The 6,413-nt window shown below is 41.3% G+C and overlaps 1 pseudogene across 1 annotated transcript; it reads left to right on the forward strand.

The window, feature by feature from the left end:
- Nucleotides 1-771: 771 nt before the first annotated feature.
- Nucleotides 772-2,011, forward strand: LOC116524442 (annotated as a pseudogene). The gene has a single exon (XR_004257329.1). The product of XR_004257329.1 is annotated as a glyceraldehyde-3-phosphate dehydrogenase pseudogene (transcript).
- Nucleotides 2,012-6,413: the final 4,402 nt, after the last annotated feature.

A 6,413-nucleotide genomic window follows, 5' to 3' on the forward strand; every position in this document is an offset into this window, starting at 1 on the left:
GTTAAACAATTATGATCGCATAAGTTGTAATGAATTATGATCACGTAGAGAATTTGACCCTTAAAAAATCCAGGATCTTCAAAAATAGATTATGTTCCTTACATATTTTGTTTGAAAGATCAGAAATATGTTAAATATATTGATAAAGTTGGACTGAAAATTTATTTCAGTGTGGAAGGGTCTACCTGTCCATTTTTGTTTGTGTTTTAGAAAATTCACTTCTGTGAATTATTCTATTTCTCAATAATGACATATGAAAAGATAGTATATTGTAGTCATAAAAATTATGCAAACAGCAACATGACATGCTACTATAGTAATAAAAATATTAGCACAATATGACACTCCTTCGAGTGTTTCCATCTCAGATGTTTTCTTAATTATTTATTTTATTAAACTTTTTATTTTTTTTCTTCAAGATAAGGTCTTATTCTGTGACCCAGGCTGGAGTGCAGTGGTGTAATCTTGGCCCACTGCAACCTCCACCTCCCAGGCTCAAGAGATCCTCCCACCTCAGCTTCCTGAGTAGCTAGAACCACAGGCGCAAGCCACCATGCCTGACTAATTTTTGCTATTTTAGGTAGAGATGGGATTTCACCATTTTGCCCAGGCTGGTTTTGAACTCCTAAGCTCAAGTGATCTGCTTGCCTCGGACTCCCAGGATGCTAGGATTACAGACATGAGCCACGATGCACAGCCTGAACTTCTAATCTTGAAAAACTTCCAGACCTCAGAAAAATTACAATAATATAACAATAAACAGCTCTCTGCTCCTCCTGTTCGCCAGATAGCCGCATCTAGTCTCCCAACGCCAGCCACATCCCTGAGACACCATGGGGAAGGTGAAGGTCGGAGTTAACGGATTTGGTCGTATTGGGCGCCTGGTCACCAGGGCTGCTTTTAACTCTGGTAAAGTGGATATTGTCGCCATCAATGATCCCTTCATTGACCTCAACTACATGGTCTACATGTTCCAGTATGATTCCACCCATGGCAAATTCCATGGCACTGTCAAGGCTGAGAACGGGAAGCTTGTTATCAATGGAAATCCCATCACCATCTTCCAGGAGCGAGATACCTCCAAAATCAAGTGGGTCAATGCTGGCGCTGAGTACGTGGTGGAGTCCACTGGTGTCTTCACCACCATGGAGAAGGCTGGGGCTCACTTGCACGGGGGAGCCAAAAGGGTCATTATATCTGCCCCTTCTGCTGATGCCCCCATGTTCATGATGGGCGTGAACCATGAGAAGCATGACAACAGCCTCAAGATCGTCAGCAATGCCTCCTGCACCACCAACTGCTTAGCGCCCCTGGCCAAGGTCATCCATGACAACTTTGGTATTGTGGAAGGACTCATGACCACTGCCCACGCCATCACTGCCACCCAGAAGACCGTGGATGGACCCTCTGGGAAACTGTGGCGTGATGGCCGTGGGGCTCTCCAGAACATCATCCCTGCCTCTACTGGAGCTGCCAAGGCCATGGGCAAGGTCATCCCTGAGCTGAACGGGAAGCTCACTGGCATGGCCTTCCGTGTCCCCACTGCCAACGTGTCAGTGGTGGACCTGACCTGCCGTCTGGAAAAACCTGCCAAATATGATGACATCAAGAAGGTGGTGAAGCAGGCGTCGGAGGGCCCCCTCAAGGGCATCCTGGGATACACTGAGCACTAGGTGGTGTCCTCTGACTTCAACAGTGACACCCATTCTTCCACCTTTGATTCTGGGGCTGGCATTGCCCTCAACGACCACTTTGTCAAGCTCATTTCCTGGTATGACAATGAATTTGGCTACAGCAACAGGGTGGTGGACCTCATGTCTCACATGGCCTCCAAGGAATAAGACCCCTGGACCACCAGCCCCAGTGAGAGCACAAGAGGAAGAGAGGCCCTCACTGCTGGGGAGTCCCTGCCGCAGAGTCCCCCACCACACTGAATTGCCCCTCCTCACAGTTTCCATGCAGACCCCTTGAAGAGGGAGGGGCCTAAGGAGCCCCACCTTGTCGTGTACCATCAATAAAGTCCCCTGTGCTCAGCCAAAAAAAAAAAAAACAATAAACAGGTAAATACCTTTCACCTAGATTTTCCCACATTTGCCACATCTCTTTCTCTCTTTATATCATATATAATTCTAGTATATTAATACACATAATGTTTTTCACCCTTTTGTTTTTTTGCTTTCAGAGACTGGGTCTCACTGTGTTACCCAGGCTGGAGGGTATTTGAACACTCATAGCTCACTGCAGCCTTGACCTCCTGGGCCTAAGCAATCCTCCCACCCCAGCTTCCTGAGTAACTAGGACTACAGGTGCGTGTAACCACACCTGGCCAACATTTTTATACTTCTTAAAATTTTAATCTTTTTTGTAGATATTTGGTCTCACTATGTTGTGCAGGCCAGTCTCAAACTCCTGGGCTCAAGCGATCCTCTCACCTCATGCTTCCAAAGGGCTGGGATTACAAGTGCGAGCCACTGTGCTGAGCTTGTTTTTTATTCTTCTTGCCTTTTTTTTTTTCCCTCAACCAACTGAAAGAAGGTTACAGATATTACAACCTTTTATCCCTAACTACTTCACTGTCTGTCTTCAGAGGAAGGGCAATTTCTTATATAACCAGGTTACAATGATCAAATTCAGAAAATCGAATATGGATACAATACTATCTGATATAGTCCAAATTGAAATTTTGGCAATTGTCCCAGTAATGTCTTTTATAAAAGCAACATGTTTCTTTGTAATCCAAAATCCAAGCTACAATCACATACTCAATTTACTTTTTGTGCTTCTTTAGTTTTTTTTTCACTCTAGAACAGTTTCTCAGCTTTTCTTTGCTTTTCATGACTGTGACTTTTTGAAGCATGCAGTCTGTTGTTTTGTAGAAGACATCTCTTTTTTTTTTTAACTTTCATTTTAGGTTTGGGGGTTACATGTGAAGTCTTGTTATATATGTAAACTCATGTCACGTGAGTTTGTTGTGCAGATGATTTTATCACCCAGGTGTAAGCCTAATACCCAATAGTTATTTTGTTTTATCCTCTCTTTCCTCCCACCCTCCACCTTCCACTTTCCACTCTCAGGTAGACCCTCCACCCTTCACTCTCAGGTAGATCCCAGTGTTTGTTGTTCCCTTCTTTGTGTTCATGAGTTCTCATCATTTAGCTCCCACTTGTAAGTAAGAACATGTGGTATTTGGTTTTCTGTTCCTGCATTAGTTTGCTAAGGATAATGGACTCTAGCTCCATCTATCTTCCTGCAAAAAACATGATCTCATCATTTTTCGTGGCTGCATAGTATTCCATGGTGTATATGAACCACATTTTCTTTATCCAATCAGTCATTGATGGGCATTTAGGTTGATTTCATATCTTTGTTATTTTGAATAGTACTGCAATGAACATATGTGTGCATGCATCTTTAAGGTAGAATGATTTATATCCCTCTAAATATATACCCAGTAATTGCTGGATTGAATGGTAGTTCCGCCTTTAGCTCTTTGAGGAATTGCCATACTGCTTTTCACAATGGTTGAACTAACCTATACTTCTACCAACAGTGAATAAGTGTGTCCTTTTCTCTGCAACCTCACCAGCATCTGTTTATTTTTTGGCTTTTAATTAATAGCCATTCTGACTGATGTGAGATGGTGTCTCATTGTGGTTTTGATTTGCATTTTTCTAATGATCAGTGATACTGGTCTATTTTTCATGTTTGTGGGCTGCATGTATGTCTTCTTTTGAAAAGTGTCTGTTTGTGTCCCTTGCCCCCTTTTTAATGGAGTTTCTTGTTTTCCATTTGTTAATTTAAGTTTCTTATAAATGCTGGGTGTCAGACCTTTGTGAGATGCATATTTTTCAAACATTTTCTTCCATTCTGTAGGTTGTCTGTTTACTCTGTTGACAGTTTCTTTTGCTGTGCAGAAGTTCTTCAGTTTAATTAGATCTCATTTACCATTTTTTGCTTTTGTTGTCATTGGTTTTAGCATCTTTGTCATGAAATCTTTTCCTGTTCCTATGTCTAGAGTGGTATAACCTAGGTTCTTTTCCAGGGGTTTTCTAACTTTGGGTTTTACATTTAAGTATTTAATTCATCTTGGGTTGATTTTTATATATGGTATAAAGGGGCCCAATTTCAACATTCTGCATAAGGCTAGCCAGTTAACTATCCCAGCACCATTTATTTAAAAGGAAGTCTTTTCCTCATTGCTTGTTTTTGTCAGCTTTGTTGAAGATCAGATGATCATAGATGTGCTTTATTTCTGGACTGTATCCTGTTTCATGGGTCTATGTGTCTGTTTCTGTACCAATACCATGCTATTTTTGTTACAGTAGCCCTGTAATATAGTTTGAAATCAGATAACATGATGCTTCCAGCTTTGTTCTCTTCGTTAGGTTTGCCTTGGCTACTCAGGTTCTTTTTTGATTCCATATGAACTTTAAAATAGTTTTTTCTAGTTCTGTGAAAAATGTAGTTGTTAGTTGGATAGGAATAGCATTGAATCTATAAATTACTTTGGGCAGTATGGCTATTTAAATAATGATGATTCTTTTTATCCATGAGCATAGGATGCTTTTCCATTTGTTTGTGTCTTCTCTGATTTCTTTGAGGAGTGTTTTTTGATTGTTGTTATAGCAATCTTTCACTTGCCTGGTTAGCTGTATTCCTAGGTATTTTATTCTTTTTGTGGCAGTTGTGAATGGGATTATCTTTCTGGTTTGGCTCTCAGCTTGGCTGCTGTTGGTGTATAGGAATGCTAGTAATTTTTGCAGATTGATTTTGTATCCTGAAACTTTGATGAAGTTGTTTATCAGCTGAAGGAGCTCTTTGGCCAAGATAATGAGATTTTCTAGATACAGAATCATGTCATTGCAAACAGGGAATTCCCCTCGTCCTATTTGGATGCTCTTTATTTCTTTCTCTTGCTTGATTGCTCTAGCTAGGACATCCAATGCTATGTTGAATAGGATTGGTAAGAGAGGACATCTTTGTTTCGTGCTGTTTTCAAGAGAAATGCTTCCAGCTCTTGCCCATTCAGTCTGATGTTGAAAAGACATTTTATAGGTTTTAAAATTGGGAAGAGCATCAATACAGGGTCAAAGAGCTGGGATTCTAATTGGTGAGCCACCAAAAATTAGCTGGTGGTGATTTGCCTTTTCCAAATTAGTTTTTTAAATCTTAAAAATAGAAACATTGTCTGTCCTGACTGACTCACAGGGTTCTTTGGAAGATAAAATGATAAAATAGATAAGAAATTATTTCAAAACTGCAAAGCAGTTTACAAGTGAAAGGCTTTACTTTTAGTTTTGACTCAACGCTATAGATTTTAAAATGTTATCAGGTGTATGTGCTGTTCATTCTGACAGAATAGCATTCTGTTTTCCCTTTTTTCTCTTTCCCTTCCTCCTCTTTCTCTCTCTCTCTCTCCACACACACCCTTACCTCTAGTAATCCTAGAATGCAACATAAGAATATGCTGCCAAAATTTAAGCAGCAGGAGGAAAAATTAACATGTGGAATGTTTCAAATTATTTTTAGCTCTATCATTGGTCATATTAATCATACAACCTAGTGCTTAATTGATGATTCTGTTGTCAAGAGTGGTGGATGTAACATATAAAATCATAAGGCTGCAAGGGACATTAAAAAATTCTGAGGCCCAGTGCAGTGGCTCTCACCTGTTACCCCAGCACTTCAGGAGGCCAAAGCAGGGGGATCACTTGAACCCAGGAGTTCAAGACTAGCCTGGACAACATAGGGAAACCTTGTCTCTATGAAAAATAAATTAGCTGGGTGTAGTTGCATGCAGCTATAGTCTCAGCTACTTGGGAGGCTGAGGTGGGAGGATCACTTGAGTCCAGAAGGTCAAGGCTGCAGTGAGCTGTGATCATGCAAGTGCACTCCAATTTGGGTATCAGAGTGAGACAGGGTCTCTCTACATCCTACACCCAGACTCACTCTGCACCCAGACTGAAGTGCAGTGGCATGATCACAACAGTAAAACAAGACAAAGAAAAAATTCTAGGTCAGAGTGTTCGCTCCCAGAGGTAATGACTTGCCCAAGCCACATGGCTAATCTGCAGAATCAGGGTGAGACATGCAGACTCTGTCTCCTGGTCCAGTGCCCTTTACCTCACCCTCATCTCCTGAGTTTATCCTGCCCTAGGAAGCCAGTCAATTTATTTTTTATTTTTATTTTTATTTTTATTTTTATTTTTATTTTTTGAGACGGAGCTTTGCTCTTGTTACCCAGGCTGGAGTGCAATGGCGCGATCTCGGCTCACCGCAACCTCCGCCTCCTGGGTTCAGGCAATTCTCCTGCCTCAGCCTCCTGAGTAGCTGGGACTACAGGCACGCGCCACCATGCCCAGCTAATTTTTTGTAGTTTTAGTAGAGACGGGGTTTCACCATGTTGACCAGGA

Source organism: Sapajus apella, unplaced genomic scaffold (assembly GCF_009761245.1).
Source record: "Sapajus apella isolate SASKATOON/1434 unplaced genomic scaffold, GSC_monkey_1.0 scaffold45, whole genome shotgun sequence".
In the NCBI taxonomy this organism is placed as follows: domain Eukaryota; kingdom Metazoa; phylum Chordata; class Mammalia; order Primates; family Cebidae; genus Sapajus; species Sapajus apella.